General features: G+C 37.3%; 1 long non-coding RNA gene across 1 annotated transcript; it reads right to left on the reverse strand.

The window, feature by feature from the left end:
- Positions 1–3,627: 3,627 nt before the first annotated feature.
- On the reverse strand, positions 3,628–4,756 carry LOC148878145 (uncharacterized). Its single transcript, XR_016105419.1, has 2 exons — positions 4,228–4,756; positions 3,628–4,116 (listed from the first exon to the last, which is right to left on the reverse strand). It is a non-coding gene; the product is annotated as an uncharacterized LOC148878145 (long non-coding RNA).
- Positions 4,757–13,275: the final 8,519 nt, after the last annotated feature.

A 13,275-nucleotide genomic window follows, 5' to 3' on the forward strand; every position in this document is an offset into this window, starting at 1 on the left:
TAAATATAAAATGATTATTTCTGAATTATTAGTTACCATTATGAAAATCATTATTAATTATCATTTTGAATTAATAATGAGAAATATTATCAATAATTAAGTATTAGCAGTAATTATTATAAGAAATTATTATCAGTAATTAATTATTATTAGTGAGTTATTATTATTAGTAATTAATAGCTCAAATTAATTAATTAGAAGTCATTAATTATTATTAGTATCCCCTTTCTTTCAAAAAGTTGACTCATCATCATCGTCATCATCAATGACAACAACTTGATAAATATATAATTTGATAAAAATAGGTAAATATCATTAATTTATTTATTTTTATCTTTTGGAAAACTGAATAAGAGAAAAATAAAATGGTTAGCATTGCAAAATAAAATTATTTGTATTTTTGCAAAAAAATATTGAACATAAAAAACCAATTATTCAAAAATAAGGTTGTTAATCAAAGAGTAAATAAAATCAATCATTAAATAATAATTTTAAGAAATGAAAAATAATAATTAATTATCTATCTGAATTAAAATGGGTAATTTCATAAAATAATTTTAAATAAATAAATTTTGCTAATAACATTTTTTAATAATAACCAGTATTATTAATAGATTAATAATATATTAATTATTATGGAATCAGTAATAATAATAAGTATATTAGTATTATTAACTAATAATATATTCTTATTATGTTTGTATTGATTTTTAAATCAGTAATATTAAAGTATTATTATTTTATTTTTATTTTTATTGTTATTAAGTAATTAATTTGTTATAATTAAGATTTTTAGTTAAATCATAAAATAATATTTGCTTTTATAATTCTTTAAGTTTAACAATATTGAATAATTGAAAGTTTTATAATTTAACTTTCACTAAATGAAGTATTTATTGGAGAACAATAATAGTATTAATTATAAATAAGTAACACTAATTATATATTTATAAAATAATTAATATGAATTTAATATTAATATAAAATGATTATATCCCAATTAATAATTAACATTATTAAAATACTTATTAATTGTCATTAATTAATTAAAATTCCAAAGTAATAATTATCATCATTAGTATTAGTAATAATTAATTATAATTGTTGATAATAATAATAATGTAATTATATAAATTAATATAATATTATTAACTATAATTACTTATAATAATAATATAATTAATTAATTCATATAAATGTATGAATTATAATTTCTGATAATAATTATAATATAAATAATTTACATTAAATATTTATTTTCAAAATAATTAATATTAGTTAATATAAATATAAAATGATTATTTCTGAATTATTAATTTCCATTATGAAAATATTTATTAATTATAATTTCGAATTAATAATGGGCAATATTGTCAATAATCAGTAATGAAGTATTAGTAGTAATTATTATAAGAAATTATTTTTCCAAATTAATAATGAGCAATATTATCACTAATTAATTATTATCAGCAATTAAGTAATAGTAGTAATTATTATAAGAAATTATTTTCAGTAATTAATTATTATCAGTGAGTAATTATTATTAGTATTTAATAGCTGAAATTAATTAATTAGAAGTAGTTAACAATAATTATTGTTAGTAATTAATTGTTGTACTTAATTAATTAGAAGTAGATTATTATTATTAATCAATAACTGGAATTAATTAACTAGTTTAGTAGTTAACAATAATTAATAGCATAGTTTCCTTTTTTTTAGGAAAGGATTGAAAGCGGGAACTTCCCACTTCTCACAACTCTGCATGGTGGTGGACTCCACTCTATATGTTAATAGGCTCTTTTCTTGAACTACCACTAATTATAATTGACACACGTCTAGTGGACTCTGTTCTTGAACTACCACTAATTAGAATTTGACATGTATCCATTTTGTTTAAATCTTTGGAATGACAGGTGTCTGAATAGAAGAGAGCCACATGTCTAACTGGGGGGACTCCAGATCTCCTGCCCACGAGAACCCTGCCCACGCCTACTCATAATACACCACCCGCCGTGAATTGGGAACATCTCCCCCTGCATAATACTATGCAGAGGATGAGATGTTCTCCATGTGTGACTACGATAAACGTGGGTAGGAGATCTGGGCTCGACTAGGGGAGACTTTGGCATGAAATCATTCCTTCAATATATATATATATATATATATATATATATATATATATATATATATATTAGATTTGTACAATTCATCTGCTTAGAAAGGATTTTGTGTGAAAGAAATTCAACACCATTGCAACCATATATTGTCCAATTTGGTCCCAAAATAGAAAAAAAGTCGTGAAGCCATTTGGCCTGGGGCTTCATGTGGATTCATGCTAAAGATTATATCTTTGATCTCTTTCTCCATGGGTGGAATGAGTAGGACTTGTTGCTATTCATTGAGTTTTGGAGAGCTTAATTGATTTAGACATTCTAGATTACATTGTTCATCTACTCTTCCAACACTTGGATATACTTTTGAAACAATTATTTAATTTCATTACAATCCTTTACCCATTTTCCATGTGAATCTTTAATCCAATTCAATGTATTAAATATTCTTCTAAATTTTGTCATCTGATGAAAATGTTTTGTACTTTTGTCTCCTTCATGAAACTAAAGCTCTCGAGATTTTAATTTCTAGAGTTGCTCCCTGTCCAACCAATTATCCAACTCTAGAATATTCTTTTCTATCCCTGGGTCGATTTGATGTGCCTCCAACTCTAGAATATTCTTTTGTATCTCTTCTGATCTGTTTGTTGTATAGCTAAACTTGATTTTGTTCTGTTCAACTAAATGCCGCTTTATACAGATTGCTTCCAAATTTCCCTTACAATATTGAAGCATTCATGTTCCTCTAACCATATAGGAAGGAAATGAAACAAAGACTTCCTCCTGTTTTGCATTGAATCCGAGTGTAATATAATTAGAATATGGTCTAATTGTACTTTTGGTAAATGCTCAATCCAAGCATTTGGGAAAATGTCAAGCCATTATGTAGTTGCAAGACCTTTATCTAGCTCTTCTTGGACATTAGTCCAAGTAAATGATGTGCTAGAAAATCCCAAATCTACTAGGCCATATTGTTCAATAAACTCAACAAAGCTTTTTATAATCGTCTCATGCTCTAAGATGCAAGATCTTTGTAATGTTGAAGTGTAGTGATCTCATTTGTATCACCTATTAATAGCCATGGTGTTCTTTGGAGTGATACTACTTGCTGAAGTTCTTGCCAAAATTGATTCGTACTCATTAGTTGTGGATGCCATATATTAAAAGCAATCGCCAGCTAACTCCTGGTGGACAATTTTTAATGCTGAGATGAAACATCATATGTGATACATTAATAAGATCCACATCTAGCCCTGCTTTTAATCCATCCTGATAGCCCTTGAGATTCCAGAATTTTAAACTTACTATGGACCCCATTCTTCGAATTAGTTTCTTACCATTTTCCCTTGGCATATTTGTTTCAAGACTATGTCTGGATTATTCTTTGTGCATATTTGTTTGGAAGGAGTATAAATGTAAATATGTAGAGTGCAAAACCTTGTATTTTGTACTATTTTGTATGTATTTATATTTGTATTCCTTCCAAACTAAGCTTTAGGATTATTTGCACCAAGTATGTTCTAAGCAAATATTTTCATTAATTTTCCAAACTGAGGAATAAAAAAGGAATACCAAATGACTAGGTATGACACACCTATAATAAGGGACTGTTGCAGTAATAAAATGGTCCAAAGTTGCACCTATTAAGACACCTAGCCCTCACGTGTTGAAAGGTTGATGTGTTGGCCATTGTATATAAGTAAGAGAAGAAAATGTATCCACTTGTAAAAAAATTGATGCATGTTGGGTAGTGGCACATATGCATGCTTCAGGTGGGACAGTAACTGATCATCTTCCATGTTTGGTGAGTCGATTGAGGCGCTTCAATCCAAAACCTACTCATGCTTCAACTGGATATTATTTCCTTCCTTTTTGGAGTAGGCCAACTGTGGTGGCCGCTTGAAACAGGGGCTCCCTAGAAGACTGAACTGATGTTGTCCATAAGCTAGCGAATCAAACTTCGCTCTTCTAATCTCAACACTAGTTGTTGGTTGCAGTCATGTTGCTTTTAACCGATATGCATCAAAACCAATACAATTTGTTAAGATAAGCTTTCAATAGTTGAAACACGATTTAGGATCGTGGTGTCATAACACCAAAACTACCAATCACTCACCTTGCATCAAATACATTCATGTTGTTGGGGCTATACTCCTGATTTCAAACTTTCATCGAACATTTGATGTGCCATGTAATGTTATACTTTTAGATGGTATAATAAACATCTCCCAAAAATCAATATCTTCTTTTTGCTGGCGTTGAAAGATAATACTGTTATTTATGGCTCCAATCACCGGGGAGGTTCAGTGCTCGTTTGGTTAATCGGAATAGGGGTATTGAATCGGAATCGGAATGGATTATTCTGATTTCAACTGTTTGGTTAAGCGGAATTGAAATCTTATTCCCATTCTTGTTAGAATGACATTCCCCCTATTCAAGGGAATGGCTATTCCTCGCCCCTTCCTTCAGAATGAAATCCCATTTCTGTTGATTTCAATTCTTATTTCCATTCTTATTTGAACCAAACAGACTATGGAAATATATCATTCCAATTCTAATTCCAAAGAATTTCGATTCTGATTCCAATTTCGATTCCAACTGCAAACCAAATGGACCCTCAGTTCTGATGGCAAAAAGATCATTGCGAACTGGACTCCAAGATTATAGAGAGAATATTAGAAAACATCGGGTCCACAAGCATGGTATCAATCTCTTTTTTGATGAGAAGAGATCTTCTTTCCCCGAGCAATGGTGCCCGGCACCGCTCACAGAGGCGTATAAGGACAAGAACAATGGATATTTAATTCACTCTGATGATTTTATTCATAGACGGGGGTGTTTATATAACCCAAACCGTTACAACTAGTAGTGGATGATAACTAAATTGATCCTCTGGCACTAGGAAAATTCTTCCATGCAAGGTGGCAGGTTGCATGCGCGTGACCCTCATGCAGGGTAGTGCTTGGGTGGCAGGTGCCCTTGCTGGGTCGTATTCGAAAACGAGTCAGCAAGGTCCGGGATCTGTATCAACTCCCCACCCTTAGAACTCATCTTGTCCTCAAGATGGGTGCCGGGGTATCGTTTTAGAAGATCAGTCTAGAGCTCCCATGTGGCATCTGTTGGAGGAGTGCCTTGCCATTGGATCAGGAGTTTTGTTGCAGCTTGATTTCTCTTCTTGATGATGCACCAATCCAATACCACTATTGGGCTGGGTAGGAGAGTGCCTTCAGTTGTCAAAGGCGGCAAGGTGGCCATGGGGTGTATATGGGCCCCCAGTTTCTTCTTTAACTAGGAAACATGAAAGATTGGGTGTAACTTACATCCTGCTAGTAGGTCCAAACGATAAGCTACTAGGCCTATCTGCTCCAGAACTTGGAATGGCCCAAAGAACCAGGCTGATAGCTTATGGGATTTCCTTGTAGCTATGCTGCTTTGCTGGAATGGTTGCAAGCGTAGATAGACTTAGTCTCCGACTTCAAATACCCTTTCCGTTCGATGCTGGTCTACAAAACGCTTCATCTTTTCTTGGGCTTGCCTCAAGTTGTTTCTGAGCTTAGTTAGGATGACCTCCCTCTCCCTTAATTCTTCATCCACTAATTGTACTTTAGTGGTGTTGGGCACATATGATAATAGTGTTGGAGGGGGATACCCGTAAACAATTTCGAACAGAGAACTTTTAGCTGAGGAATGATGTGTGGTATTGTACCACCATGCTTTACTTCATACCTTGGGCCTGGTTTGTCTCCTCTAAGTATGGCCTCCTTGAGCACTTGTAGGCCTGGATCAACGGCCACCTCTTCTCTAAGTGCTTCAATCCAGCTAGGAATTGGTTTTGAGAGGGCATGCAAAGTTTCGGTGTGGCACCTTGAGAGAGCATCCGCAGCAAGGTTCTCTCTCCCCTTCTTGTACAGTACTTCCAAGTCAAAGCCCATTAATTTACTTATGAGTTTCTGCTAGGATGGAGTGTGGATTTTTTGTTCCAGTAGATATACTAAGCTGCGGTGGTCGGTCCGAATAGTGAATCTCTTTCCCAACAGATAAGGCCTCCATTTTTGAGTGGCCATCACCACAGCTAGGAGTTCCTTGTCATAGGTCGAGAGTGAGAGGACCCAACCCTATAGAGCTTTGTTGAAATAGGACAAGGGTCAACCGTTCTGGGAGAGTATCGCCCCAACCCCGTTTCCTGATGCATCACACTCAATGGTGAAAGGAACTGAGAAGTCTGAAAGAGACAGTAAGGGGATTGTGGTCATTGCTATCTTCAATTTCTGGAAAGCCATATCAGCCTATGTCGCCTAAGCCCAGCCTCCCTTCTTGAACAATTAAGTGGCCTTGCTAGGATCCCATACCCCTTAATAAACTTGCGATAGTAACTTATAAGGCCCCAAAACCCCCTTAATTCTTTTTGTCTTAGTCTTGGGCCAGTTCTGAATGCTTTATATCTTATCTGGATCCATGCCTACCCCGCCAGCTGAAATGATGTGTCCCAAGTACTCAACCCAATCTGTGGAAAACCTGCACTTCTTCATTCTTGCATATAATTTATTTTTTCTCAAAACCCCCAAGGTTAATCTTAAGTGAGTTATGTGCTCAGTGGTGGATCTGTTGTAAACCAATATATCATCAAAATATACCAAAACAAATTTTCGAAGGTACTCATGAAAAATCTCATTCATTAACGCTTGGAAGGTTGAGGGGGCATTACTAAGGCCAAACGACATCAGTAGAAACTTGTAATGCCCTTCGTGAGCTCTGAAAGCGGTCTTATGCTCATCACCGTGTTTGATTCGGATCTGGTGGTAACCAGACCTCAAGTCCAGCTTAGTGAAAATACATGCTCCCTGCAGTTCATCAACTACCGGAATGGGGAACCTGTTGGGAATGGCCACTTTGTTCAGAGCCCGGTAATCCACACACAATCTCTAAGACCCATCCTTCTTTCTAACCAGAAGCACTAGGGCTGAATATGGGCAAGTGTTGGGGTGGCTTATACCCTCATGGAACATCTTCTTAATAAGTCCCTCAATTTCATTCTTCTAGAAATGGGGTTACCTGTATGGATGAACATTTATGGGGCTAGTCCCTTCTTTAAGGTTAATAGCATGTTCATAACCTCTGGTTGGGGGTAGTCTCGCTGGTTCTTCAAATACATCAAAAAACTTAGTTAGAATTTTATCAATCTTCATACATGGGTTGCTGATTTCTTGTGTTACAATTTGGCCCACCATTTGTAGTAAGTAGACTTGATGGGCCTTACTAAAAACTGAAGGCTCATTGTATTAAAGTCCCATTGGACCGAGCCCAGTGTTTTAAGCCAATGAGTTCCCAGTACCACATCATACCCCGTTAGAGCTAGGAGGAAGAAGTCTGCAGTAATGGTGGTGCCTTGGACTTGTATAGCCACCCCCAGGTAGACACCATTCCCAATGAGATTCTCACCGTTGGCAACTACAACCTCAAATTTTTTATCCAAGGTAAGTGTGATATTGGCCTTTTGGGCCAGACGTGGGTCTAAAAGGTTGTGGGTCGACCCACTGTCCACCAGAATGTGCAAGGGATGTTTACCAATCCTACCCAACAGTCTCATAGTCTAGGGAGAATTGCTCCCGATTAATGCTTGTAGAGAAATTTCAGGTATTACCTCATAATCGCCTCTATCCACTGATTGGCCGGGTTCATCATCTATGACTTTTGATTCCTCCTCCTATGGCCCCACAATCTAGAATAGTTTGGGGTTCTTACAACGGTGCTAGGAGTGGTAGAGTTCATCTCAGTGGAAGCACAATCCCTTGGCTCGCCTTTCTCTAGCTTCTACGAGAGTTATCTTCTTGATCTCCGGCACCTTGGTAGTGGTTGAACTGGGTACAGGAACCTTGGATTTTTGGAACTCCGCTTGGCCGAGTCTCCTCCTTGCATTGCTCTCCTCTTCCTCGAGAAGAGCCATCTGTATGGCCTGGGACAATGTGATGGGCTCAAGTTTTTTGACACCCGCTCTAAGGTCGGCTTGGAGTCCTGCCACAAAACAACCCACGAGAAACTCCTCCAACAGCCCCTTCATGTGGCTTGACAGTCTTTGAAAATCCTCTATATATTCTTGAACTCCGGTCACCTGGGTGAGCTTGGCCAACCTACCGGTACAGTTCGATCCCATGGGACCATTGAACCTCCCTTCCATAGCCTCAACAAACTGTCTCTAAGTGGGTAAGGGATGGAGATCCTAAAACCATCAATACCATTCAGATGCCTTACCTTCAAAACTCAGACATGCCACGGCTATCCACTGTTCCTCCGACACCTCTTGAATCTCAAAGTATTGATGGATCTGGAGGAGCCATCCGTCTATGTTCATTCCGCTAAACTGGGGAAGATCTAGCTTGAGTCTCCTCTGGAAGCTGCCGTGAGAGCTGCTACCCCCGCCATTTTCACCGCCCTAGGTCTGTGAAGCCTTTGGAACACTCTGTCTAAAACCCCCTTCCCCTGAGGTAAGAAGGTTGAGCTTCTAAATGACCTCGTCTAGCCTACTCCCAAAGTCTTCTTAGTTCCTTTCAAGGCTGCTGAGCCAAATTCCACGTCCCCCATTTCTGGTTGCCAAGGATCTGGTGGCTCTGATACCAAATTGGTATCGATCTCTTCTTTGATGAGAGAATATATCTTCTTCTTTCCCCGAGCAATGGTGTCCGACACCGCTCACAGAGGAGTATAAGGACAAGAGCAATGGATATGTAATTCACTATGCTGATTTTATTCATAGATGGGGTGTTTATATAAGCCAAACCATTGCAGCTAGTAGTGGACGATAACTGAATTGATCCTCAGCCACTGGGAATATTCTTCCATGCAAGGTGGCAGGTTGCATGCACATGACCCTCATGCAGGGTAGTGCTCGGGTGTTGGGTGCCCTTGCTGGATTGTATTCGGAGCCGGGTCAACAGGGTCCAGAATCCGTATCAAAGCATGATGTCATAAAACATGAGGCTTGTACAAATCACAAGAACTTCTATAGGGATGGATACCAGTGATTGGTGAAGGCTACGTTTGGTTTAAAGGAAAAGGTAGGGAAAGGAAGGGAAAGGTATAAATCATTATAGGTTGATCACGGAAGAAAATATAGGCTGGATGAAACCCTCAATAAATCCAACTTCACTATCATTTAATTCTCATGGAAGAATAAGAGTTGAATGTTTTAGGCCACATGTTTTAGCGGTGCTATCCAATTAAAATCTTTCCCCTACCATATTACAATCATCTAGGAACAAAGTTTACTGAAATTGAAAAAAATATATATTACTATATATTAGGAATGAATAGAAATTTATTGAAGCATGATGATTATTTGAGCCTTTGGAAGACTCAAAACATCCTTGAAGTTCACTCAGAATTGCAAAATATGTACCCACTATGTTGTATTAGTTGTGATCTAAACATAGTTGAAGACCATCTCTTAAAACACAAACTTCAACTTACATAGAAATGCAATGGCCAAAACTCGAAAACTAACGTCTGAATCAACATGCAACTCCTTTTCCACTACCTAAAACAAGTGTTCTGGTCGTAACTCTCTCTCAACCCTCTAATCTCCTACTTTACTCCTCTTCTTTTCTTCACTCTTCTTTTAGTTTAGCAGTTGGGAACCCATTGCAGATTGCCTTTAGTGACTGCCACCTACAAGCTAATCCTACTCCTGTGCACGTGATGAGAATAACATGGTGTCTAGTTGAAAGGGTAAAGAAATAATTTTGTAGAGTACAACGGCAAGTCTTTTTTGAAAGATCTTCTAGAAGCTCTGATAGTTAAAAGACAATGTGAGCTTTTGCATGAAGATCATAGCAGCTTGAAGATCATTTGGTTAAGGCATATCTGTTCGTGCATCTTTCCATGTGAAGGTGAATTGAAAAAAAAGATGAAAAACTCCATTTGAAGCTTCTAAATATAGCCTGAAATGAATTTCCTGCGTCTTTTTAAAGTTGTAACTTTTGACGGTTAGATATTTTTCCAACCAAATGGGAAAAGACCAAAACATGGGCTTCCAAACTTCCAAAAAGCCCACAACCCATGTGAAAAAATGCATTAAATTGGGCCTAAAGCTTTACAAACATCACATGGGAATATAGTAGTAGCCAAGGTTTTTAAAACTGGAATGGTCAGGGGTCCAATTCCCGAATTGAACGGTTCAACTACCATGGTCAATGGTTTGCAGACCAAATCAACAGTTTTTGGGGAAATAATGGTTCTGGGGTAAAACAAAACCGATCACCTAACCAGTTTCCAAATTTTCTTGTCTGACCGTTCGGTCCAGTCTAGTTTTGAAAACCATGGTAGTAGCAAATCAGTTATTCCCATCCTTCAAACCTGTTAAAGAAGCACTACGCGTCAAAGAGCTGACATTAAAAGGAAGAATATTCCCCAAGCAACAAGTTTCCCAAGAAACCCTTGAAAATCATGTCAAGAGTTTATGGATTATCAAAACTTTCATTATTGCTAAATTTATTGACGGTGAAAATATTGAATTCATCTTTGACAAGCTACAAGACAAAAAAACTGCTCTCGAGGAGGGCCCCTGGTTCTAGCGTTCTAGTCGGATCCTACTAAAGGAGTGGTCAGATTCTATTACTGGTGAAGTTGGGAAAGTGTGGAGGAAGCATGTTTGCATGCAGATCCATATGATACCCAGGGGAATGGTAGAGGATAGTAGGGTCTGCTTAATAGCTAAGTATGCAGGTAGCACCAAACCAACCAAAGATCAAGATAGGGCATCTAGAATGAGGACTATTTGTCAAGAAAAAAGGTCATCATTGACCTTCAACAACCTTCAGTTACTGGTCAATTCATCTTCTATTGTGGGAATCCAATCTAGCTGAGGTTTGGCTATGAACAACTGTCCAGGACTTTCACCAATTGTGGTATGGTAGGCCACATTTGGACAAACTATAAAAGGCTTGAACCAAATATTGAAGATTACAAGTACTACTTGGAGAATAGAGAAATTAATCATCCTGAAGAGTGGTTACGAGCAGAGCACCACCTGGAGAAACCATACAATGTCCCCATCTTCAACCACACAGCCCAGCCAACTAGCACTTGTAAGATCCGCCACAATGACCTCGGCTCTGATGAAGAGTCGGAAGACAGAACAGGAGGAAGGAAACGCCGTTGCTTGGAACCCCATAGCTAATTGTCGCTAGCTAATAGTAACTCACCAACTTCCCAACAGTTGTTACCTTCGTCCCATGCACCATCTCCACCACGTAACCAACATGCAAATGGCTTCACCCTACCACTTGGCCCCAGAGGTATCTCCCCAACCCCACAACATGACCTACATGTTACAAATGTATCCAGTGCACTCTCACCGCCACATAATCACCATCCCCCCCCCCCCCCCGGCGATTCACCCAATTCCAATTGACCCACAAACTACCAATGCAACTTATAACCTAGCAAATGATGGGCATAAAGTTTATTATGGTGGATTGGGTTTCATCGACCTAAGGTCAATGAAGAGAAAACGTGGCCGGCCTTTCAATTACATGATCAATGAACAATAATAGAATCAAATCATGGTTGAAGATGGTCAAATAGTGAGCCTGTTCCTGGGAACCATGGAGAACAGCCCTACTCAAACTGCAAATCCGATCATGAAACAGTCACAAGTGTATCCATTTTCTTTGTAAGCAACCTAGGATTTAGCCAAGTCGATCAAGAGGCAGTCGTGCAAATGGTTGATATTGCAATGGGTCAACTCGCTGCTGGCAAACCCCACATCTGCACCAGAAACACTATTCCAAGCCCCTCTCTCACCCATCAACCATAGTCAGGTACCCATCCTTCATACAATTTACATTATTTGCATAATTATACTATTTCTCCTTGTTTTTCTTTTTACATAAAATTTCTACTTCGTGTTGAAAACATTTACACTCACGATGAATATAAGTTCCTGGAATACTAAAGGTGCCCTCAAGGCAAAAACAGTGAGACACCTATAAACCATTCGCCGCCAAGAAAACCCAAACATCCTTTTTCTATGTGAAACCCACCTCACAATCCCAGAATCTCATAAATTCTCCAAAAAGACAAAATATAAAAACTACGTATACTTTCCATCAAATGGACAGTCTGAAGGATTATTTTGTGGTTGGAAGGATAACATAGACATTCATATGCAACAAACACACAAAAACTTTCTACACTTACATAACAAACCTACCTTTGCACACACCTTGGGATATTATTTTTTACTACTGTCATCCTCAAAGGCTCAAAGGCAAAAAAGAAAAGAAATTTGTGATCTTTTAAAATCCATGTTAACATCAACTACTAGACCTTGGATTCTAATGGAGGACATGAACGGCATTTATCTTGCCCAAGATCACAGAAGCTACAAACCCTTTACACCTCACCTTTCGAAACATATGGAAAACTTCATCCAAACCTTTCAATTAGTGGATTTAGACTATGTGGGACCTTCTTATACCTGGTTATCAGCACCCAATTTTTGCTCAATCACTTCACCATACCTATTTGTACTCTACTCTTAGACCCCAAAACTTGGAAGCACAACTAGATCAAATTGAAACTTTACAAAGCCAAAATTCCCTCTTTTGGTACAATCTATAAGACAAATGAAAACATCAAGATCAACATCGATGTCTAATTAAATATGGCCTACAGACATAGAAAACTATAAATCGGTCACACATCCATCATTCATCATGTCAACTTCCTTTCTAATGGCCTTAATCCAACGCATTTATCACCTCATGATCATTAGGATACAATCAACTAGTGAATCCCACTACAAGTCTACAACGACCAACCTTGAAAGAACTAAAATTCCATTTTGACGGCCCAACACAACTAGATTTAGAAAACTTAGATTAATCTTTTATTTCACAAATAAGAACCATCCAATTGACTTCTCACCTTAATCAATACCTACCCACTAGATTTCAGCTCAAAATTTTCTGTTTGACCCACCATCTAGTTAGATCATAATTTCAGCAAATTTCATTGATTAAAGATTATCACCCATCACCCCAACTTCATTTGACTGATCAGACCTCATCACTATGTTTAAAGACTCAAAAAACCTCAGAACGTCAATTTCATGACCAAACTTCTCCATTTGATCATTAAAAAGTGAGATTCCATTTCAAGCCCTCTC

Source organism: Nelumbo lutea, chromosome 1 (genome assembly GCF_056320005.1).
Source record: "Nelumbo lutea isolate HS-2025 chromosome 1, American lotus-T2T, whole genome shotgun sequence".
Taxonomy (NCBI): Eukaryota; Viridiplantae; Streptophyta; class Magnoliopsida; order Proteales; family Nelumbonaceae; genus Nelumbo; species Nelumbo lutea.